The sequence below is a fragment of the Trematomus bernacchii genome, unplaced genomic scaffold, assembly GCF_902827165.1.
Source record: "Trematomus bernacchii unplaced genomic scaffold, fTreBer1.1, whole genome shotgun sequence".
In the NCBI taxonomy this organism is placed as follows: domain Eukaryota; kingdom Metazoa; phylum Chordata; class Actinopteri; order Perciformes; family Nototheniidae; genus Trematomus; species Trematomus bernacchii.
The window spans coordinates 8,196,678-8,222,790 of record NW_022987821.1 but is presented as its reverse complement, the minus strand read 5'-3'; the positions used below and the strand labels follow the sequence as shown (position 1 = coordinate 8,222,790).

Genomic DNA, 26,113 nt, shown 5'->3' with positions numbered 1-26,113 from the left:
GGAACACCCCGGAAGTCTCATCGTGCAGAGAAGCAGCATGGCACCGGTGTGGAATAACTTGTTGACGTTTTCCCTTCTCTACAAACAACCTGCGCATTCTGCTATCCCGTCAACATTGGTAAGTAAATACTGTTAGTAGACAGTGTTGTTGTTTTACGCGTGGGTCAGGTTTACTCACAGTAACGCTAACATTTATCAGAAAGGTCTGAATGTGTTTTTGTCACGTTCCACTTCCGTGTTTACAACCTCACAATGGCGTAGCGTAAACAGTACTGTTGTATGTAAGACACTACATGTATATTGTATTTATATAGTTGAATGTTGACCTTTTTATGTTTTTAATTTTAACAGCTTTCTGTGCCAACATGTTTGTTGTCCTGAATACTAAGATCATTTAAATCTCCTGTGGTGCATCAGTCTCCTAAATGTGTTCAGAAACGGATTTACTTTGAACACTTTTAGTAACATCTATGAAGCTACTTGTTGAAATAAACGAGATTCATTATCTACTATTTTCTGACAGGTATTTTGACAAATGTAAAGCTGTTTTATCATCTTCAAATCACTGAAACCAGTGGGGGAGGAGGTTATTTTGGACCCTCTATTTGAAGTATGAGTAGAAGGTGAGCTGATGTAGAATGGCTTGATTTAATTTCATAGTTTAGGAAACCGTGACAAATGTATTATTGTATTTGTCATAAAAAATCATGTTGATGTTTCTTGAGAAAATACATGTTTAATCAGTCAAATGTACTTAAGTACTTAATGCAGAAAGAATACATTTAACCACTCTAAATATTCTATAAATAATAAAAAATTACCACGTAGAGAAATACAGCAGCCATCAGTCCCTGAGATAACATCAACCCTTCTGTACGCCAAATATTTGTTTCCCGAGGTGAAGAATATTTAAAAAATGCACAATAAATACCTGAAAAAGTCGAGAGAAAAACTAGTTTTTAAAATGTCTTAAACCAGAATAATCCTAACGCTGTCTTCTCTCTGTTCATTTCTCCCCAAGATGAGTGCAGAGTTTCTGGAACACATCTGAGGACGGCCGGGTTTCTTCACTTCTTCTCTTCTTCCTCCACTCGTGGTAAAGTATGGCATTTAAAAGTCTTAGTAAGCGCAAACCTTTAAATGTCTTCAGAAAGTCCTAGGAAAGTAAAAACTTTAGAAATGCCATAATAGTTTACTACGCCACAAGTCATTTAATAGTGTCAGAAAAAGTCATAGTATAGTGTGTCATAATAAAAGTCATAGGAAAGTCAGAGTATATAGTATAGCAAAAAAATTCATAAGAGTGATTAAAAGTCACAAGAGTTTCATTACAATGTTTGCCAAAGAGAAGTTACAAAAAACAATGACATTTTTCATAAAAAGTCGTTTAAAAAGTCAGAGCAGAAAATCATTAAACTGCAAAAAGTCATAGAAAAGTTAATTAAATTGACAATAATTAGCAAATAATGTCCTTAAAATGTGAAATGCCTTTAGAAAATCATAAATAGTTTCTAAAAGTCATTAATAATGACGTATAAAATAAATGTCATTTTTTTTTTTTTTTTTTAAAAAGGTTATTATTACTCGTCATGATAAATATAACTTAAACCTTTCTTCTTTGTATGACCCAGTGGCTCACCTGGTAGGGCAGGTGCACAGTGAGCCAGGAAGAATCCTAGATGCCAGGGTTCGTATCCCCCCTGCGGCTGCAGTGCTGCTTTTCAGGACCAAAAAAAGCTAAAATTTGGGAAAAAAGCTAAAAAAAAAAGATTTTCTGCAATTCTTTTTATCCTGATCTACTCGTTCTGCTCTCCTACGCTACCTCCCTCATCCTATGCTACCTCCCTCATCCTACCTCTCTTACCTCTCTTATCCTATGCTACCTCCCTCATCCTACCTCTCTTACCTCTCTTATCCTACGCTACCTCCCTCTCCTACGCTACCTGCCTCTCCTACCTGCCTCTCCTACGCGACACTCCTACGTTGCGCGACCCTACGCTTCCTATGAACTACTTGCCTCATCTACTGTGAACTACCTGCCTCATCTACTGTGAACTACCTGCCTCATCTACTGTGCACTACCTGCCTCATCTACTGTGCACTACCTGCTGCAGCTACTCTGCCTAACTCAGCTACTCCGAGTATCGAACCCCGTACATGCTAAGCGACAGACCCGAACTCGACACCAGCGCCTTAATGCCGAGAACAGACCCAATGCGGCCACCATCACATGTACATGAAGACCTGTGCTCCGGGCGCATTTATCTTCTTCATTTTGAGTAAAGCACTTTAAAAATCACTATAGCTCACGAGGACTCGAACACACAACCTCAGGTCTTCTGACCTGACACTTATCCCTCTGAGCTATCTGTCCTGAGATGATTACGTTTCTAAGAGCTTATGACCGGTTCATTTGGGATTTTGAACCTTAAAGATTACTGCACCTGGAAAGCCTTGAACCCACAACCTTCTGTCTCACAGTCTGTGTTCTATCCCTCTGAGCCACTTGACCAGTGACTGCTACATTTCATTTGGTAACTTAATTCTCTACTTTGGATGGTTAGACTTAGAAAATGCATGGACCTCACAGGGATCGAACCCAAGACTCCTGCTCACCTGAGCAGCGTTGTATCCCACTAAGCTATTTCATTTGTGAAAGTCTTAGGTTGTTTGGTAGATTATGGCACAATGAAAATGTAAAAAAGGAAATAGAACAAGCTATTGTGCAGTGCATCCAATACAACTATCGTTGTAAGTATGTCACACAATTGTGCCACCAACATTTTAAAATGAAAAACTCTTCTCTAGGCTTTTTGGATGTTTTACCTGAAAACCAGTGCAAATAAAGAAGATTGAACCCACAACCTCCAGTCTTCAAGGCAGTGTTTTATCCCAGTGAACCATTTGACCTGGGCCAATAAACTTTAGTTTGGTAATGTAATTCTGCACTTTGGGTGTTAAACTTCCAAAAATCTATGCACCTCATGGGGATCGAACCCAAAACTTCAGCTCACCTGAGCAGCGTTGTATCACCCTGAGCTATTAGATTGAGACAGTGACCTGTTGTTTGGTAGATTATGTGACAAATAAAAATGTAAAAAAGGAAATAAAATAAGTCAAATAGTGCAGTCCATCTGAAAAAAACTGTCCTTATAAGTATGTCACACAATTGTGCCACCAACATTTTTAAATGAAAAACTCTTCTCTAGGCTTTTTTCACACCATTTTGGATGTTTTACCTGAAAAACCAGTGCAAATAAAGAGGGTTGAATCAAGAACCTCCAGTCTTCAAGGCAGTGTTTTATCCCAGTCAGCCATTTGCCCTGGCCCATATGTGTTGCGTTTGGTAATATAATTCCACACTTTGGGTCTTGGACTCCAGAAAATCCCTGCACCTCATGGGGATCGAACCTTAAACCTCAGTTTACCTGAGTCACTTGACCAGTGACTGCTACATTTAATTTGGTAAGTTAATTCTCTACTTTGGATGGTTAGACTTAGAAAATGCATGGACCTCACAGGGATCGAACCCAAGACTCCTGCTCACCTGAGCAGCGTTGTATCCCACTGAGCTATTTCATTTGGGACAGTCTTAAGTTGTTTGGTAGATTATGGCACAAAGAAAATGTAAAAAAGGGAAATAAAATAAGTCATAGTGTAGTGCATCCAATAAAACTTAACTGAGTTAAGTGTCACACAATTATGCCACCAACATTTGTAAATGAGAAACCCTTCTCTACACTTTGTTCACATCATTTGGATGTTTTACCTGAAAAACAGGTGCAAATAAAGAGGGTTGAACCAAGAACCTCCAGACATCAAGGTAGTGTCTTATCCCTTTGAGCCATTTGACCTGGGAACATTATTTCCGTTTGGTAATCTAATTCTACACTTTGGGTGCTGGCCTTCAGAACATCTCTGCACCTCATGGGGATCGAACCCAAAACTTAAGCTCACCTGAGCAGCGTCGTAACCCACGGAGCTATTTCATTTTAAATAATGGTAGACTTTGTCACAAAGAATAATATAAAAAAGGAAATAAAATAAGTCATAGTGCATCTGAAAGAAATATCAGAGAATCACACAATTGTGTCACAAACATTTGTAAACAAAAAACTACTCTGTACGCTTTGTTCACATCATTTGGATGTTTTACCTGAAAAACAGGTGCAAATAAAGAGGGTTGAACCAAGACCCTCCAGACATCAAGCATGGTTTCATCCCAGTCAGCCATCTGACCTGGTCCAATTATGTTTTGTTTGGTAATCTAATTCTACACTTGAAGAGTGGGTGTTGAAGATCAGAAGCATCTCTGCACCTCATGGGGATCGAACCTAAAACCTCAGTTCTTCTGAACAATAGTGCATCTCACTGAGCCATTTGATCTGAGTCTTTGGTATTGTGTTTGGTAGACTTTGTGATACAAAGGATATCTCAAAATGTGATACTCTGCAGTTCCTGCCTCACTTGCTATGAACTACATGCCTCATCTACTGTGCACTACCTGCCTCACTTGCTATGAACTACCTGCCTCACTTGCTATGAACTACCTGCCTCACTTGCTATGAACTACCTGCCTCATCTACTGTGCCTAACTCAGCTACTCTGAGTCTCGAACCCCGTACATGCTAAGCAGCGGACCCGAACTCGACACCAGCGCCTTAATGCCGAGAACAGACCAAATCCGGCCACCATCACATGTACATGAAGACCTGTGCTCCGGGCGCATTTATCTTCTTCGTTTTGAGTAAAGCACTTTTTTTTTTAAAGCAAACCTGTCTCCTATCCCTCTGCGCCATCTGACCTGAGACATTAATGTTACGTAGAGCTTATGGCCCGTTCATTTGGGATTTTGGACCTTAAAGATTACTGCACCTGAAAAGCCTTGAACCCACAACCTTCAGTCTCCCAGTATGTGCTCTATCCCTCTCTGCCAATAAACTTTTGTTTGGTAATGTAATTCTACACTTTGGGTCTTGAACTTCCAAAGATCTATGCACCTCATGGGGATCGAACCCAAAACTTCAGCTCACCTGAGCAGCGTTGTATCACCCTGAGCTATTAGATTGAGACAGTGACCTGTTGTTTGGTAGATTATGTGACAAATAAAAATGTAAAAAAGGAAATCAAATAAGTCATCGTGCAGTCCATCTGAAAAAATCTGTCCTTGTAAGTATGTCACACAATTGTGCCACCAACATTTTAAAATGAAAAACTCTTCTCTAGGCTTTAACCTGAAAAACCAGTGCAAATAAAGATGATTGAACCAAGAACCTCCAGTCTTCAAAGCAGGGTTTTATCCCAGTCAGCCATTTGACCTGGGCCTATAAACCTTTGTTTGGTAATCTAATTCTGCACTATGGGTGTTAAACTACCAAAAATCTATGCACCTCATGGGGATCGAACCCAAAACCTCAGCTCAACCTGGCAAGGCTGTGGTTTATTCCTGTGAGCCATCTGACCTGGGTTGACTCTGTGTCACTTGGTAATCTAATTCTACACTTTGAGTCTTGGACTTCAAAAAACATTTTCACTGGGTGCACTTCATGAGGATCGAACCTAAGGCTTCAGTGCTTCAGAACAGTCTTGTATCTCTCTGACCTATCAGATATGAGGTTTATGGTGGAGGTTGTGTCATAACCTCTGCATGTTTGACTCATTTATTATGGGTGTTGGACCTTAAAAACGTAAGTATCGAAGACACAACATCAGCTCTACTGAGCTTCCTCGCAGACTTAGCAGCCTGAGGGACGTATAGCAGACTTAACAGACTATCGATGTGGCTGCAGTGAGAGCCCACAGCCACCCTTCTATCTCCTTGAGCTTTTACTTGTATTTGACTTCTTCATCACTGGAAAGACACATTAAAACACTGCATGGCACAAGACTCAAACTCCTGGGATCTTTAAACGCAGTGGACCACCCAAGGTTTGAACTCACGTTCTCTGGTCTCCAAGACGGGTTCTTATCACAGTGAGCCATCCAACCTGACACAGTTAGATGTTCCCTGGCCTACGTGTCATTTTCACCTCAGGTTTGGACCTTAAAATACACAGCTCAAGCACCTCTTATTTGACCTGAGACATTATTGTTTCGTAGAGCTTATGTCTTGTTCATTTGGCTTTGTGGACCTTAAAGATGACTGCACCTGAAAAGACTTGAACCCACAACCTGCAGTCTCACAGTCAGTCTTCTATCCCTCTGAGCCATCTGACCTGAGAGGTAAACCTTTCATTTGATAAACTCATTCTCAACTTTGGGTTGGAGATTTTGAAAACTCCTGCACCTCAGGAGGATCGAACCCAAGACTTCAGCTTACCTGAGCAGTGTTGTATCACTCTGACTGTTTGCTAGATTTTGTCACAAAAAGAAAATGTGAAAAAAACAAGTGATAGTGCAAACACCAACAATAGCTCAGAGTATGTCCTACAATTGCGCCACGAACACCTTCATGTAAAAACGTTTCTTTCTAAAAAAACTCGTTTTTATATGAGGGGGAGGATCCTTATCCAAAAAGATATATGTTTAAACTATCCTCCCCTGGCTATAACTAAGCTTACTGTTCCAGTTTTGTAATAATTACATGCATATGCACTTATTTCATTTCTCTATTTTGGACCTATTTTATTTTCCTATTTTGCACACACACACACACACACACACGGTACAAGTGCTTGGCAGTGGGAATCGAACCCCGACACGGGCGCCTAAGTGCCGAGGAACGAACCCTTGCGCCAACCACACAAGTACAAGGTGTATTTGTCTTCTTCATTTTAGGTTGTTGGACTTTAAAAGTCACTGCTCCTCAGAAGACTTGAACTCACAACCTGAAGTCTTCAGACCTGTGTCTCATCTCTCTGAGACATCTGACCTGACGGGGTATGGAAAGGTTTTTCGTAGTGCTAAGTAGTAAAATCCTCTTTTCATATAAAGGGGGGACCCTTATGTAAAGACATTTGTTCAGGACATATCTAACTTTTTCAAAAATATAAATGAGAAAAGACACATTAGCCGCGTTCACACCAAGTACTTTCCTGTACTTAGTTCCGGCACTAAGAGCCCTGGCGCTTTTAACCCCAGGGCACTTAGTACAGATCGCGTTCACACCGGAGTACTTTTCCCTGAGGGAAGATTACAAGTACAGTAGGTGGCGGTAAGCACCTTAAAGTTGTTTGCAATCCGCTACAAAACAAGAGAAGAAGAAGAAGAAAAACTTCCCGCGTATACTGTCTGTTGTTTACCTTCCGACCTCAGACATGATGGAGATGGAGTCGACTGAAGTTGTGCTGTTTGTGCTCATGTTATACAGCTTTGTAACTTCGTTAATGCGACCAGAGCCTGAGCCTATTAGGCGTCCGACAAAAATCCGGAGCCGCCACACGTCGAATGCTATAATCGCAAAGTTTCTTCAGCATCAAAGGCAGTTCAAAAGCTTTAGGAAAAGGATTGGCCGACGGAAAGCACACATGATTGCCATGTTTCACCGTAGGATGGCTGATACAGGATCTGTTTAATCGCCATGTCGGTTTTCTTTATTGCACTCTCAAGACATAACATTAAATAGAAATATTTTAAATGTAACTAAAGTGTCAGTTGTACATGTCAGTAAACATTGTCAATATAAAATAAAGTGTCAGTTGTACTATATAATAACAGTAATAACAATATAAACTGTCCCAGGTGTAGGGAGTCTCAGCAGCAAACCCACCTTTATTATATATCTTCCTGAGACCCACTGCATCCGTCTGCCATAAACACTATGCAAACATACATGTTAGTTTTGGCCCATAGTGGACTCCATGTTGTGTTGTGTGAAATGGGGGGGAATTAAAAGTTTGGGTCAAATAATATTTAAAATGATATAAATTATCATATTTGTGTATGTGCCCCTGCCATTCCCCCACAAGGTTGCAACATTGATGATAAATAAATGACAAATAAAGCTTTGCCAGTTTATAACCGATGAAACATGATGGTATCAGAATAATCACTTACATGTGATGTATCGGATGCTACACAGGTCACAAAAGATAAAGTGTCAGGAGAAATAAGCTTAATCGCCATGTCGGTTTTCTTTATTGCACTCTCAAGACATAACATTAAATAGAACAATTTTAAATGTAAATAAAGTGTCAGTTGTACATGTCAGTAAACATTATATATAAAATAAAGTCATAACAATATAAAATAAACTGTCCCAGGTGTAGGGATATTCAGCAGCATACACACCTTAGTGCAACGTTGTGTGTCGTGTGTCAGTATTTACAAAAACTATACCAAATAAACTGTTATTAAATGCAGTTTGTCGCTCATCCTGCCGCTGCGCCGACGCTTCCTCATGGCGCAGCGCCCACACTTCATCCTGGTGCTGCTGGCGCTCCATCTGCTGCTTGAACACTTCTGCCTGGCGCTCCATCGAGGTGAGCATCTTGTCCTCCGTTTCCTGGGCCTTGGTGAACAGCACCATCTGATCTCCACGCAGCGACTCATTCACCACGGCACGCCGGTCCTCCAACGCCTGGGCGGTGTCAAAGAAATTCGCATCCCGTGTCCGCTTTCCTAAGAGGGGAAAATAAGCAAGATACAAGATCTGTTTAGTCGCCATGTAGTTTTACAACATACTAGGAATGTATTTTTTGTATTTTCACAAATAGAATTAAGGTTTCACAAATCTGAAACTGTGTTATAAAGAATGTTTAGCCTCTCTGGGATAATCCAGTCCAGATTTGATGAGTCTAGGTATAGTGGTTTTAGATCAGGACCTGGTCTAATGTGGCCAGGATGCGAAAAAGCACTAAAATCTCTCTTTTTTGTATTTTCACAAATAGAATTAAAGGTTTCACAAATCTGAAACTGTGTTATAAAGAATGTTTAGCCTCTCTGGGATAATCCAGTCCAAATAAATCGGCTATGCAGCGATTTAAGAGGTTCAAACACGGAGGATTGTTCCTTTTTGAAGAGTGCTTCATGTATGCTTGAACTTTGTTTAATGTTGTTGAGGCAAGTTAAACATAAAATATGATGAATATTATGAAATAAACATGATTATTATAACACTGAGCAGTGTTGTATCTCTCTGAGCTATTGTGTTAATATAAGGCGGACCATTATCTTAAAAAAAACAACTATTTTTATATAATAGTATGTCAAAAACTGTAGAAAAAAACATTATTTTTCCTTGATGAAATTAATAACATTGTATGACCAAAAAAGTAATATAGTAAGGGAAAAAAACATGTCAAAAAACCAATTCTTTACCCAATGCTCAAACTATTACAAACCTCTGCTGGCACCCCCAGGACTGTTTGGGAATAGCAGGCACATCTCAGTCAAGAAGAACAAATGAACAGTCTTTCCCTTCAATGGCTGATAAAACTCCACCCACTCTCACATATCCAAACATAAGATCAGATGTATAAATAAAAAATGAAAGTAAACCCACATGCGTTCTTTAAGGCTTAACTACTTACCAAACAGCAAAGGAGATCGATGCTTGATATAAAGTGTGGCGTTCCCGTGAAATCTATACATATATCTTAAGACATTTAGGCTGTGATATTATCCTCTGGGGAAGGATCACATTGTTTTGAGATACAATGTTAAATGCTAATACATTTTTATCTTTTATATAATGTCAATTTCTGAATTTTCGTTTTGATATTCTTACTCACTGTTAAAATAAACCATACAAATGATAGACTGTTAATTTCTTTGTAAGTGGGTGAACTTACAGAATCGGCAAGGGATCAGATGTATGAATACATTAATGGTGACACACTCAGAGGTGCTGGATGTTATATTCAGTGTATAAAACTAACAATGATGAATCGATAGACATCAAAATGTAAAACTTTTATTCGCAAACCAATGAAGTGGACTGCAATCCATCATTGCCTTCGATCTTAGAGAATACTAACATGAACATAGAGAAAAACAAACGGCAGAACATGACAGCTGGTGCCAGAGCAGGCATTATCACAGACACTGGCTTCATTGGAGTTAATACACTTTGCTGTGAAGACTATGTAGACATTTTCCATCCAATGAAGCCGTCTGTAATAGTGACGCTGCTGGTTTAGGGTCTTTGAACATAATACAAACATATGAGTTGGAAGCACAGGATCATTTGTGTTCACCTGCTATGGCAAAGGACACTGATGGTAACACAAGAGGCAGGCTTCAGTGGTTTTAGACCAACCTAAACCAGCTGTCAAGTACAGCGTAACAAATAATAACCATACATTTCTTTATTGTTAAAAATGTCCCACCCCACAAAAGATGGTCGTAGGTCTCGTTCTGGGTACCAACGTTAAAAGCACACTTGTTTATTTATTCATTATCAATCATAGCATGTATAAATCCTCAAACATGTGTACAGATGTATCGTAGAAGTGTGTTTAGGTATACTATAACTGTACATATTCTTTCATATTACAATGCTGAATGAGTCTTTTAGAGCTGAGTCTTTCAAGTTCACCAAACAATATGATGAATATGTTTAAAACATCAAATTCACAACCCAAAAAAGGTACCTCAAACTGACCCCAGAAAGATGTGGTCAATCCACAGTTTTCCATCAGGCCAATAGATGTCAGTGTTGCTGCACAGCAGAGCAGCTGATGTGATAACAGCAGATTTACAGTATGTAGTCACTATTGTTGATGTCATCTCCTTCTTCTTCTTCTTCTTCATCGTGCACAGGTGAAGAGTGGGATCAGGGTCTAATGCAGCAGCATGCAAGGACACTTTGAGGCAAAAGAGCTCTTGAAGAAAGACAATTAGGAGATTTTAATTGGATGTTTCATTATTTTTTATCTGCATTCATTTGTCACCAATTCATGGATGTAGCAAATGTTGTTTTGTTCGTAGAGAAGCTATCATTTGGACCTGGATGGTTGAATTCAGCTCACATTACTTACATCTTATTATCTCCAAATCATCCATCACCAATTATCTGCCAATTAATATTGTGCCTAAGGAGGTTCAAGTATACAAAGTCACTGCATGACGCCATCTGCTGGAGGGGAGAAACACAGACTTTGGCTATTTAGGAGCAGAGATGGCAAAAGTACACACATCCTTTACTCAAGTAGAAGTACTGATACTCCGAAATGTACTTCAGTAAAAAGTACCCATAACTAGCAGCTGTTTTAAAGAGTACCTGACCTCCCTTTATATTAATAGAACAATAATGTCATTGTTAGCTAATGAATGTTTCCATGCTGAACAACGGCAACATGACAACGTTTTCATTGGTCCCTCTTCTTTAGAGAAGACCAGGAAATGATGGATACACGGATCGTGTTCAAATCAATAGGCACGCAATGACTCTAAATAATAATGATCACGCCACCAAACACACATTCAAACTAAAGGAACCAGCCTGTTTGGGAAATGTGAGAAGTAGAAAGTACAGGTATTTGTGTTCAACATGTAGAAGTAGAAAGTACAGGTATTTGGGTTCAACATGTAAGAAGTAGAAAGTACAGGTATTTGGGTTCAACATGTGAGAAGTAGAAAGTACAGGTATTTGTGTTCAACATGTAAGAAGTAGAAAGTACAGGTATTTGAGTTCACATGTTCAACATGTAAGAAGTAGAAAGTACAGGTATTTGTGTTCAACATGTAAGAAGTAGAAAGTACAGGTATTTGTGTTCAACATGTAAGAAGTAGAAAGTACAGGTATTTGGGTTCAACATGTAAGAAGTAGAAAGTACAGGTATTTGTGTTCAAAAAAAGTTTAAAAAGTCGTAGTGGAGTAAAGTACTGATACCTTGATTACATGATTACTTAAGTACAGTAACGAAGTATTTGTTCTCCACTACTTCCCACCTCTGATTAAGAAAGCCTAATGCTCTGACCACCTCTCTTTGATGTTCCCTCAGTTATCTGTGCAGATCCAGGATCAGTTGTCAGTGTGTGTAATCATGAACTTGGTATCTATCCTCCCTCTCTCTCTCTCTCTCTCTCTCTCTCTCTCTCTTCTCACAGTGATGGCCGCTGGAAGCTCCACGGGCAGAGAGTGTGATTAAAACTGACTGCGAACGTGATCTGGCAGCCGATATGAAACACGTCAGCTCAGAGAAGAGGAAGGAGGGGGAAAGGCTTCACACAAAATGAAGGATAGAAACAGAGAGGCTGTCTCCTCAGCCTTCACCTCAACATTACCTTTCTGCATTTCCACAGAAGACTTGAAAGCCTATGAAGTCATCACGAGGAGAGGCTATTAGTTACTGTACTTGTCAACAGATGGGAAGATCAATACATCTCATATGAATAATGTAAACTCTGAGGTCACTTCAAATGTGTGTTAATCATTTTGGCAAGCGGAGGTAAAGCTCCTATCTGCTAAATGCGTTTGAGACTGGCTCCAAATCAATGCCACGATTACCAAAACACAAACAAGCAGCACAGCAGGAGAGCGCTGATTAAACGCTTTTGACATCGCAGTTAAAGGTAGCTGAACCTTTCCATCAGAGCTCACGTCTGGCAGCGGTTCAACACAGAGCAAATCCATCTGATCTGACTGATCTGATTATCTTTAACATCTTCAAATTCTCAGCGCTGAATCACCAGTGTTGCCTTTTAGCTTTTAGTGTTGGTGGTTTCTGATCCGTGTACAGAAGAAAGTCCGACATTCAAAAGTCATCATTTGACATCGTGTGTGAGTTAAAGGGGTCCTATGATGCTCATTTTCAGTTAGGAGAATAGGGAACTTTGGGATTTTAGCGATAGCAGACCATTTACATGCACACAAACCCTCTATGAACACACTATAGGAAAGGGTTAACATTCTTATTCTGAGCCAAATCATGTTTGTTTATACATTTGACGATTTAGACGCTTGTTTCTGATCCGTGTCAATTTGGACAACAAAAGCTCATTTTCAATATTTGTCAGTGTGTATTTTAGCCTCTGCAGACCATTAACCTATAGAACACACTACAGGAGAGGGAAAACCCTTAAAAGTATAATAGGAACATTAGAAAACATTCCTATTCTTAGCCGAATCATGTTTTTTTATATACCGTAAAGCAGTTTTGTCTTGTTACACATCAAACTACCGTCGTAATCCGGGAGATATTCGCTCAAAACTTAATTGAGAGCAGTTTAGTTTTATAGGATGGGGAGGTGGATCCTGCTGAGCCATTATTCTTATAAACGGTGAAAATGTAGTCCTGGTTTTGTCCTGAAATACTCGATTACTGCACCGAGGCGAGTATACATGTGAAACTCTCTTTTTTAAAGGGCCCATGTCATGCTTTTCCGGTTATCACCCGTCCCCTTGTGTGTTATGAAGCTTCTGCATGTAAACGGTCTGCAGAGTCACAAACCCTCAAAGTACACCCTGTAGCGAGTAAAACTCTAACACAGAAAAGACCTGTCTATGCTGCCCCAGAACGCCTCGTTGGACATTTCTCATGTTCCATTGTTTGCTTCCTGGGTTCTGTGACGTGTGAACACCCAAATCAACAACAAATGACCGGATTGGCCCAAATGGACCAATCCTTGGAGCACATCACACACCAGGATCCCTTGGCTAACTAACAGGGAGTCCCCATTGACTTGCATAGAGCTCCCTGAACGCTGGTAATAGACGAGTTGGGATGGTGGAGAAATGCTCTCCGCAGACCCATTCTCACAGCGTTAGAAACCTTTTTCTTACTCAATATCAAGCCACACTTATTGTTTCTACTTCAGCTGTGAGTGTTTGTGTGTGCTCAGGATGAGTTTCGCTTGTTCTCGCTGTATCGCCGACCCGGAAACCTGTCCGCTCCTCGCAGCAGCGGCGAGCAGCAACGAGCAGCAACGAGCCTCGCAACGAGCCTCGCAACGAGCCTCGCAACGAGCCTCGCAACGAGCCTCGCAACGAGCCTCGCAACGTCCCGACCAATCAGAGCACACTGGGCTCACAGGGAGGGGGGGGGGCAGGAGCTCCAACAAGCCGTTTAGGACAGAGAGTGAATACACATACTATACAGAGATGCTGTCTGAGAAACCAATGTGAGTTTGGAACATTGAACAATGCAAATCTATTCTAGTAGACCTCAACAATGTAAATATGATCAGTAGAAATGACATGGGACCTCTAATGGCGCGTTTCCACTACAGCGCGGAGCACGGTTTAAGAGGGCTGTGACGTCAGCGGCCCGTCTTTGGTTGCGTTTCCACTTGGCCTAGTACCGGCCGGCGGGTCCTAATTCACAGTTTTCCTGGCCTCATAAAATCGTGGGTTCTAGGGCCAGAGACAACGAGGCTGAGTCGGGCTGAGTATGCTAAACTAGAGAGAGGATCGCTGGCAAGGGGGCTACAACTACAACAAGATGGACATATTTGACCGTGATTTAATTGTAATACACGTTTCAAAATGATGCCGAAGTAACAACATACTGATACCGGTTAGTAAAAACCATGAATTAATGCTTTGTCAAGTCTGCAGACAGACGGCAGGCGAAACACCTTTTAAAATGCGTGTTTTCTGAATGGAGATTGGCTAAGCTAACGCAGTATATGCTCCGACCGTCCACACTCACAACAACGGCCTATACAGACATAAATAAAGCAGCGACTGTATTCACCATGACACAGGCAGTCTGTGGTTTGTACTTGTTTAACTTTTGTCTAGTTTCTGAACATATATGAGGAGCTGTGAGCTCTGAGTGCTAACAGCTAACGGCTGTGTTGTGTTTCTGGGGTTCTCATTGAAGATGACGTCACGGCTCCGCCTACACTGCGTTACTATAGATACTACCCCAGTTCCTAAACTGTAATGGAAATGCGCCATGAAGTGAGCCAGTCCTAACGAGGCCTAGCCATACCGAGCGGGGCCGAGCGAGGCCGTGTAGTGGAAACGCGCCATAAGAGTATAGGGTCTATTTTAAAACCCCTTTCATCGTGTATTGACAATCAACATGAATCCTTAGTGATGGATTTACTTGACATACTCCTGTTTGCCATTAGATCATTTCTACGTCACCGTCTGAGAACCAGCAGGATCATAAAGCTTACTCACTCAAATATAAGGATTCAGAATGAAGATCAAACGGTGTGTTGGGTACAGTAAAACAAGTTAAGTGCAGCCACAAAGCATCTGTTCGCACATCCATCATACAGATGCTGCAAATGTGTTTTTTGAATTGCTGGAAAATCACAACATCTCGTCTAAATGACCCTGAGGCTGGAGCACGAAGACAGCGACTGCTTTTACTTTAGCTGTCATGTGAACATTTGGTTGATTATAAGACATATTTCACTATTCTCTGTTGCAGGCATGTACACAGCTACATACATTTCCAATAGCTCTATTAAAACAAACAGCTCCAGGCCCTTTGAGATTGTTTTTCCTCCCATTACACAGTCTATATTGCAAATACATTTTGTTTTGTCATGCCGCTCATGAAGACACTTCTAAGACACGAGCAAACAATCTGAAGAGGTGCAAACAGAGTCTGAGTTGATCCTGTGATCTTTACCTTGCTACCACTTAGCAGATATGCAGGAGAAAGAGAGACTGTCAGCTGTGCACAGGTGTGTCGTCGCCCCCTCTGAATAATAAGGGAGGCAGAGTCTATTTAAACACTATCTCCGTGACCTCTTGGCGCCCGGCAGATGTTCGGGGATCTACAGGATTAACCGCCGCCTCTCAGGTAAACTGATTCATAATAAATAGCAGCTTTGAAAAGAGCACATTAGCATTGAAATGAGGGAGCCTTTTTTGTCAGGAGCTAGTTCTGGGTCACAGAGACAAACATTGAATACAGGGACACCTCTGATGTTAATAGTGTTAACATCCTGGCTCGTTTGCAGAAGGAGAACGGGATGAATTTGAGGGCTGGAAGACATCCGTTTCCCCCAGAATGGATGTCTTCCCTTGCTTCACATTGTGTGCTACATCCATGGTGGATTCGTCTACATTATATTTAATACAAAGCCAGGAAGGTGTGTGAGATTCTTCTCTTCACTTCACTCGGCTGTTAAATGACCTTTACATTCGGCGTAACAGCAGGCAACATGTCCCATCTCATTACCTGCTAGAAAAGACTCGATTTCAAAAGGATAAATAATAAGAACGAGTGTTTAGTCCCTGCAAGGACACACTGTTTTAACTTTACACTGCAGGGAATATTGAATGATATAATAAGGAACATTTCTGCGTTGATATGTGTACAAAAGACAACCTGTACACTTTTCAAAACCACAGATCTGTAATTGTAGTTTCCTGGAACGGCTCCCAAACGTTTGTGTTCAAATTCTGCCTTTTGGTTCTGATTTAGAGCCCCGTAGTCGTATAGAGGGGAACACAGGAGAGACACTGCTCCATACCACCTATCAAACTGATTTGTTATCTTTGTTTAAAATCCTATAATTTCCCTTCAGCGGCTAACAGAAGCTCTCCTGCCTCTTTCTGTTCTTTTATTTAGAAACCTCTCCCACTGTGTGCAGTCAGAAGAGCTTCTGGAAACGACACGCTGGGTGTCGGCCTCTTTCCATCGAATGTTTAAACTCTAATATAAGCACTCAAGGTAAAGACTGCCTTCACACATTGCAGGTAAGTGCATTTGCGTGGACCCTAAGGAGAAGAACAAATAAAACCACTCGGAAAGTACGAGGCCTTTTCTCAGCTTCACTTCCGTTGAGTTTCTTTAAGCCTACATAATAATGGTTATTTTAAAACCACAGGGGCGGTTTAAAGCTAACAATTTAACGTGGTTTTCTCAGAGCTGCTGTTGTCGGGAAAACACTTCAAACTCTCCATAAAGCATGGTGTATTTGTGAATACAAATCAAAGCGTGTGCCACCTTTAATGACATGTTACTGCGTCATGTTTTATTGCCATCAAAGATATGTTATGCGTCATACAAAGCAGGTTTAGGACTCCATAAATGAAAGCCTCACGTAGCTGAGATGAAGCTGTTCATCCCATCATCATTGGAGCTAAATCAGGATCAGATGTAGCTCCAACCTTGCCTGACGGTTGAAGTAACACTTTTCTAAGGTAGCTGTGAAATGCCATACATCACTAGCTAAGTGCAAAAACAAAGCGTCCTTGGCAGATAATGCTCCGTACACTTTCCTTTCTGCGACACATTTCTCTGACACTATGTCTGCTCTCTGCTCGTACATCACAGCGTCAAAAGGTGATGAGTTCTTCTTTGAAAATAGTAGTACTGACGGGTCCAAATCACAAATATGACATTCACAGAGCAGGGAGAAAACGTTCCATCTGTTAACTCGCAGCCTTCAGCTCTGACATGTCCGAGCGGAGGCCTCACACTCTGATATGGCATGTGACTGAAAGGTGCTCTTTATGGTCTGACACATTCATCTGGAGGCCTGGCATTAGCTCATGACTCCCTCTTTGGAAGCTGTCACTACAGCCCAGTTTCTCTGCAGCTGACTGCTATTTCCCCCGCTTCGTTTTCCCCGGACCCCCTGCTGCTCGCTGCACAGTTTAGCTATCAACCTTTTGACATTTAGCAGCTCTCCTGCAACCCTGGCTCCCTCAATAACACTTTCCTCTGCCCAGGTACAGACGCAGCGCTCTCCTGTTTCCTCTGTGAGAGTGTTTGGCAAAGAGAGCAACATATTGGTGAGGGTTTTGGGAATGTGTGTTGACCAGAAGTGTTGCCCTCTCTAGTTTGCAGTGGAAAAGGAATAGTGAAAACACATCAGAAGACCAGAGAGGCAGAACAAGATCAGACCATTTTTATATCTACCATTTCCTTTGCAAAGAAGGCAGGGTAACCTCTGACACCATTTATTTCGAACTAGTCAAATAACCACAGTTTTTGTGCCTACAAGCTAGCCATCAGTGTGTTTCCAGAAAACTATCCTTGGGCTTTGGTAATGTTAGTTGACCAGAAGTGTTGGCTGTTGTCTCGTCCAATTTGCAGTGGAAAATGAATCGTATAGCGGAGTGAAAACACATCAGAAGACCAGAGAGGCAGACAAAGATCAGACCATTTTTATATCTACCATTACCTTTGCAAAGAAGGCAGACACCATTTCCTTTGAACTAGTCAAATAACCACCGTTTGTGTGTCGACAAGTTAGCTGTTCTCCCCCGTTTCCAGTCGAACGTAGAAAAGCCCATCAGTGTGTTTCCAGAAAGCTTTTCCTGTGACCATAGCGGTGGCAGATCCTGTTGATAGGTGCCCAAACTCATGTCCTTTGAGGAGGCAATTACAAAGTGACTTTTGGAGGATTTGTTGCTAAACCCCTCTCTCTCTCCACAGCCTCCATTTACTCTCCAATAAAGGAGACTAGGATGCTTGCTGTGAAAGGCTGCTAAACTCTAAAGGACATTCTTATATAATCATCAATATGAAACAACTGGGAATGGATTTAGCAGAGACCAAAGGCATGTCAATTACAGATATCTTAAAAGAGAATGGCGTTCAGAGAATTCCTGCATGTTAAATCCACTCTCAGTCTTTTGGTCCTCCGATCTATTTCTCATCATGTCCTCCCCTCTGACTTCACTCCAGTGATTGGGCCTCAAAAGGGACAGAGTCTCTCTAGATGAATCTGTTTATTTCCGTGTGTGTGTGTGACACAGAAAGAGTGTGAAGAAGGAGGAGAGTTTTTTCAAAGCCCATCTCCTTATCTAGAACCAATTTCTATGCAAATGCTACGACCTGATTTGAGAGGCGACCATTGTTCGGCGGGGGCATGCAGAGCTGGGTTTAAGGTGTTGCAGAACTCGGCATAAAAGCAGCTCATATTTCCTGCTCTGACAAACTCGCCCTTTGATGCATTTCAGTGCAGCGGCATGTGACTGCAGGGCGATATTTCACACGTTGTGACAAACAGCTGTGGGGGTTGAAGAGGACGAAAACTAACCGTGAGACTGCGGGGAAATGTTCCTCCTGGCCAATGGGGCAGAAACCTGAACGCTCATATTTCTTTAGCCACTACCCGACGCCCCGGAGCATCGTTCAGGTAACGGATATCTCCGTCTGCTTGTTGCAGTGTTTCTCAAGCGGGCAGCACCTCTCATCCAGCGCTACAGGGGACTCAAAACCATTCCTGTTAATGGATGTCGGACATGATGGTTAGCTGCTGTTGTTGTTGCACATAAAAAAAAACGTATAGGGCCGGATTTCTAGGCTGCAGTGAAAGCAGAACAGAGAATAATTTATAAATAGACTGCGAAGGATTTGCTCAGAGATTTGCCGCCTCATTCACTTGCCGTCCTTCACACACTCTTGCCCACTTCTTCACACACAGATCTTTGTAGGAGTGTGTTGACCCCTATTTCCCCTCGTGTGTTCCTGGATGAGTTCAGAAACTTCCATCTGATTTACGTCCATCCTCTGTGGGTTCGTCCGTCACACCTTCAATAAGGTTTTACTGATCACTATGCGAGCGTGCATGCACGGAGGGAAAGTTTTGTAGTTAATTACAGTCTCGCTGACACATGCTTCTATAGATCAGCGGTGCTCAAAGTCCCGTTCGGCGGCCACTTGCAGCCCATGAAAGACTTCCGAGTGGCCCTTGAACATTTTACAGCATCAAAAAAACACTCTTGTCCAGGGCCGCTGAATCACCCAAAATTCATGTGGATCCATAATTAATGTTTAATAACTTCATCCAGAGTTGCAGTGCTTTTAATCTGAGCAATGGCTCTCCTTATAGAAGGTCAACTTCCAAGTAATAAGCTGCTGAAGTATTATTAAAAAAATGTCTGGAAATATAGTCTTTATAACTTACATTTCGCAAACGTTACATTTCATTTGGAGGGTAAGGTTTTTTTTAGGACATATGACAAATGTTAGAGCCAGTGTTTTTTTGTTTATAAAAAGGGCCACCTAATTGTAGTCAAGTACGTATAAAAGGACTACAATTCCCATGGCACCTCATCTAAAGAGACAGAGATGGGAAACCTGTCGAAATGTTTATCCGTTAAGATACCATTAAGTTACCGTTGAAGTTACAGAAGCCTATACTTAGAAAGAAAGAAAGACTTCATGGTTTTATTTGAGTTCTGCCTCCTTTGTTTGATTTGTTTTGACTATTGTAAAGGCCAATTTTCTTTGTTACATGTGTGAAAAGTTTGTTATTTTATTTTGAGCTAACTCATTGCACAATATCATCCAAACAATCGGAGGCCACGCACGTCATCAAATGTGAGGAAAAGGCGTTGATCCACAATGATCCTTTGTCATTCATAATCAATGTGCATTAAAGCATCTCTGGTGCCATACCTGTCTCACAAATAATAACAAACCATTAGCAACCATCCTATTTGTCGATGAAATCCTTCAAATGTCCCTTCCTCTGCAATCAGATTAAGCCAAAGTGATCTGGATGAGTCATGTGAGGAGAGGCCTTCATTTCCCCCTCTCAGATAAGAATCAAAGAGGGATGAAATGCAAATGATTGAAGCAATTATTGTGCAGTTTTAGTGGCAAGCCTGGATGGGTACATTTCCACTTAATGTCATGCATTTGGAAACTTAAAACAAATAACCGTGAAGCGTGAAACACACTCTGACACTTTTGAGTTCTGCACAACAACGCTGACTTGTCCGTGGATTAACAATTATAGAGAAAGCACATTAAAGTGTAACATCCAGAATGACACGTGTATCAAACTATATTTAATAAGGACACATATGCTGAATAACAACAACACAAGACCTGTTTGAACAAATCAGAGAAGTAGGCTGATTTCAAAAGACTTACAAATCATTCTTCGCCTTAAAAACTAAATGAACCTTGAGGTGACAACAGCTGTTTATATATCAAGCCACTATGAGAAAAAGTCCATGAAGCTGAACAAACTCGATATGAAGATTATGTGAGATTGTATTTTAGACCAACCACGAGACAAACTGCAAGTACAGTTTATAAAACACGTGATTTTCCATCTCTTAGCTACACAAGGATCCTTGAAAAGTGTTCTTTCAATTCTTCATTTCTACGGGCATCTCGCTCCACATGTCTTCTCTAATTTGGTTGCAATCTCAAAAAGCTCAACACACTCCTCTACCCGCGGATGAAAGGAATCACAGCATGGCACTCATTGCTGTTAACCTCATCTCATTCTGTGGATGAATAAGAAGAAGGAGGAGAAGAAGAAGTGAAACCTCACGTCTCGCTCCCTTTCTACTCACAGGGTGTCTCATTATGGCGCTGAAGGGAAAGGTGAGTCTTTTGAAATATCCACACACTTCACGGACATTTCAAAAACTCTCTCTTCTCAAAGTTTCATTAATAAGAAATACCTTTTATTGGCTTCTATCGAGACATTGCATCATATGGTTTTCTAAATAATCCACATGGACAGGTGAGGTAAGGGATACCTGAGGATAGGGACTGAATGATAACTTCACTGGAGTATAGTAAGTCCTCAAGGTCAAACTTATCACGCTGTCTTTAACGATGATCCGAGGGGGACAGAGTCGTAAATCATCACACGGGTTTATTACAGATTTGGGGCTGTTTTTGATGGTTTTCTCCAACATTTCCATTGGTTATTGTAACATTTTGTGTCGCCCTGTACCTCAAGATTTATGCCCAGCGCGCGCTGTAGCAAAGTGACGGTGGTGGAGAGTGATGGCGTGGAGGTGGAGGATGGATATATAACGGGTCAGATTTCAAAAAGGAGAAATCTTGCCAGGTATATTTGTCTTATTACGAGTCAGAATATGTCTTTGCTCTTGATATAAGACATAACTTGACGTTGAAGTAACAATGCAGTGAGATATAGGGGCTTGTGTTTAGACATCTTAAGTATCTGTCATCTCTCGCAAATGATGTTACGTTTAGTTAAGTGTTTTTGTCTAGTGATTTTCCCCTTTATTTTTGAATAGTAACCTTCCCTCTCGTTTCAGACACTCTGACCTCCCTTCCTTGTGTGTCTCCCACTCCTGTGATTGTCGACCCCGCCCCTGATTGTTTCCACCTGTTCCCCATGACTTGGTGTATTTATTGTCCTCGTCTCCCTTTGTCCTGTGCCAGTTCGTTTCGTTCCTTGTGACAAACAACCAGCATTATCAATCCAGGATTGCCCCCAAGCAGAGCTTCGAGCCACGTCTTATTTAAAGTGGACCTATCATGCTATATTTGAATAATATAGTGTAGGACCATACCTATATAAGGCATATTTATACTTTTTTTTTTTCAAAATACCAAACAGATCATGCATTTTAGCCATGCCTCATTTTGCTCAATTTGACAATTTCTAGCTCTGTTTTTGCAAGGGCTGATTCAGTGAGAACAGCACCATCTACAGGCCTGGCATATGTACTACAGCGTCTCCAGCGCTTTCGAACGGCAATGGCCGTGGCTGTCTCCTCCTGATTGGTGGAGTTGGCCCAATAGCCGTAGCGCCACCGTCCTGACGTCAGGACAGTGTTCAAATCTGGATCAGTTTTTATCAGATCCGTTGCAGCCCCTTTTTTAGAGATTTGGGTATGGAGGAAAATAGAGAGGGTTGTGTTTTCTGACACTTGGTGAGTTCCCTGGAACACCGGGGACACATATTCATGTAGAAAAGATGTACAAAAGTGCATTTTGCATGATAGGTCCCCTTTAAGTATTTGTGTTGTTCATGCTCCTAGTGTTTTTCCTCTTTAAGAGTGATTTTGTTTTTTGTACCACTATAGTTGAGCTTTGGTTTGAATAAACCTTTTTTTGTGAAATCCCGTGTGAGTTGTGCATTTGAGTTCATACCCGTTTAATCAGTCGTAACAGTATCTTGTTAAGTCAAAAGTTAAACTGCTGTGGTATTTGTAAAAGATGGATCATCTTGTTTCAATAAATAATATGTTATATATATATATATAATAATATAGTTCAAACTGGGTTTTCTCACCTATAAGATCTCATTTATCTGAATATCCTATTCAGCACGTTTTCACTTGTTCTATTGGCAGACGTTTTAATTCATTACATTTATTATTCTTTTGCTTGATTTTGGAGCAGCATTTTTCCCAGTGTGAAGTTCATGTCCTGTCCGAGACTTCCTGTTTGCTTTAGTCATTCTTTGTTTGCTTGTTTACTGTAGCCACAACTTTCCCATATCCATAATGTAGTTGCTACAAAGAGAAATGTAGTAAAAGGAGGTAATCAAAATAAAGTAGAAAACTAGAATTGAAATAGATGAGAAATGGATGAAAGAGAACCTTGAATGTGTTTCATTCTGCAGATGATGGACAGATGCAGTGTTCAAATCCTACATTTCAGACGCGTCACTTGCATGTTCTTGACCTTGGTTCTTGTCTATAAAAAAGCAATGAGGTGGCGGGGTGGCCGAGTGGGGACAAAGACCTTCGTTTATCGGATAGGTCACAGGTTGTCTCCCAGCTGACAGCCAGTGTGTATCCATCAAAAGACGTTTATCCCCTCCTAATGTCACACACACACACACACACACACACACACACACACACACACACACACACACACACACACACACACACACACACACACACACACACACACACACACACACACACACACACACACACACACACACACACACACACACACACACACACACACACACACACACACACACACACACACACACACACACACACACACACACACACACACACACACACACACACACACACACACACACACCTTAAAGTTAAAAACCCTGATGAGTATTGATGTGTCGGCTGCAGCGATTAATACAGACATCAAAACAGAATCTAGTTCAATCGACTTGTTTGATGGAGGTCTTCATCAAATGTCAGCCTGTTTTTTTAAAAACGTTAATCAGTCCCAGAGTGAATTATGTACAATATTTCCAAACACTATGTTGTATCAAGTGACCCATTTTCACACGGCTGCTGCGGTGATTAATTGACTTCAAAGTGGGATAAACACAGAGGGAAATAACGTCAGGTCTTTAGGTGCGATAACATTTCTGTTTGCCTTATACATAAAATAATTCTAAGATATTACATTAGTTATGATAAAGTGTAACATCCAGGATAACACGTGTATCAAACTATATTTAATAAGGACACATATGCTGAAGAACAACAACACAAGACCTGTTTGAACAAATCAGAGAAGTAGGCTGATTTCAAAAGACTTACAAATCATTCTTCTTAATGGACCTTGAGGAGACAACAGCTGTTTATATATCAAGCCACTATGAGGAAAAGTCCATGAAGCTGAACAAACACCATATGAAGATCATGTGATATGAATGAAAGCTCCAGGTGAGATTGTATTTTAGACCAAACACGAGACGACCTGCAAGTACAGTTTATAAAACACGTGATTTTCCACCAGTCTTAGCTACACAAGGATCCTTGCAAAGTGTCCTTTAAAGGCTTCATTTCTACGGGCATCTCGCTCCACATGTCTTCTCTCATTTGGTTGGTTTGGTTGATAAATGAGTGCATGTGCTGCTATTCATGTTTCCTCAGCCGGACTCCCTTCACACTCGTAAAGCTAATGGTGTGTGTGTGTGTACAGAGAGGAAGCGCGGAGGGAATAACAATTGTTTACGCCTCCTGTTGTGCGAGGTCACATTTTTAATTAGCTCGGGAGGAATTGAGTCCCCGGTTGAGTGTAAATTGTTTTTATTTGGAGTCTCAGCTTTCTTGGTTTTTCCCCTTCCTCTAACTTCTGACATTGTGTAAAAGGGCTCCGCAGTGGAGACATGAAATGAACCCCAGCAAATCACTACAGCCATGCTTCAGATTAAACACCACAATTATTTATCCTGACGCCTCTAATAGAATATCATAATAATGTGCCGGTTGCCAGGCAGTGCATTATAAGTGGAGAGGGTCCTGTGAGGAATAGGGCTTATATACTAGGGAGGCTGTGGCTCAGTGGGTAGTGTGATGGACTTCGAATCAGGGCAAGTTCGAGTCCCACTGCAGTCAGCAAGACACTTCACCCCAAATTGCTCCTGTGGGGATTGTCCACAGTACTGAATGTGTGTTAGTCGCTTTGGATAAAAGCGTCTAACAAATGACATGTAACGTAATATACCAGGAGGGTATGTGAATGTTTTTAGGAATCATAACGAGGATATTTACAGTTAAAGCAGGGGTATAAAGGCAAAACAGGATAACATTTTGAGGGATACATTGTAACCTGAAGTTACCAAATGCTCCTACCAGCTATTTAAAAACGCACACAGTGTTGACTTATTCCATATAAAAAGCACATTTGCATTAGCCGTGAGTTTCTGAAGCCCAGTTGGCATGCTGTGTAAAGATATTGGAGCAGGAGAAGATGCAGAGTGTATGGCTGCTGCTGCATTATAATGTCATTCTGAATATAGCCGAGGGAATTGGTGGATGGTTGGTTGATGGGACATGGTTTGTTTGTTATATGGACTCTAATGGGATATAAATCTGCGTTTCACACTGAAATATCCCTCTTAAAAGCGGCGATTAACAAGTGGAACAGATGTTTCAGCAATGATGGAGATTTCTCTTCAAAGTGCTTAATGAAGACACTCAAATAAGGACAGCATTCGTCCTTTTTAAATGTATTTAAACACACCTATCCGTCTCCTTTTTCATCACACATATGGTTTGATTAACGCATCGCGGCATGGCCTTTTCTTTCTGATCAGCACGCCTTTCCAAACAACAATAAATCATTTCAATCAGGGAAAAGCTCTGTGCCGACACGCCCTCCGAAAAGACTCCAATCAGCTTTCCATGATTTTGGAAATGGAGGAATTGTTTTTCAACGCAAATCAGAGAGCGCCGTGCATCGTCTGGATGTGAGGAAGTTTAGCAATCAGGAGATACTCCTTCAGAACCAGGCACATCGCATTCAGACACACGAATAACTTCAACATCAGAACAACCTTCGACATTGTCATACTCAACAAAAGAGCCATCGGAGACTTCAATGCAGGCCAATTAAAGAACTCTTTCATGCGTATTAATCATCCAGTCCTTTCCCTTAAACACACAATCATTGGAAAGGTATGTGTGACAAAGAACGAGGGGATTTAGAGGCGTAGCAACTAATCATTTTCATTGATCCATGCTGATTATGTTCTTGATTAATCGTTGGGTCTACAAAATGTCACATAATTGTTAATCACAATTCCCCAGAGTCCTTGGTGGCGTCTGTAAATGTCCCGTTTTGTCCGATCAATGGTCACATTTTTAACT

The 26,113-nt window shown here is 41.1% G+C and overlaps 2 long non-coding RNA genes across 3 annotated transcripts in view; one reads left to right on the top strand and one right to left on the bottom strand.

The window, feature by feature from the left end:
- Window positions 1-14: 14 nt before the first annotated feature.
- Window positions 15-13,268, top strand: LOC117499186. 2 transcript variants are annotated; one of them, XR_004557678.1, is made up of 3 exons: window positions 15-118; window positions 1,022-1,096; window positions 11,992-13,268. It is a non-coding gene; the product is annotated as an uncharacterized LOC117499186 (long non-coding RNA). The 2 variants fall into 2 exon arrangements; XR_004557677.1 differs by lacking the exon at window positions 11,992-13,268 and adding an exon at window positions 1,632-1,836.
- LOC117499187 overlaps window positions 10,636-26,113 on the bottom strand; it is a 68,627-nt gene continuing 53,149 nt past the window's right edge. Inside the window, exon 3 of the long non-coding RNA XR_004557679.1 lies at window positions 10,636-10,763. This is a non-coding gene — a long non-coding RNA (uncharacterized LOC117499187). The remainder of the gene's footprint in view (window positions 10,764-26,113) is intronic.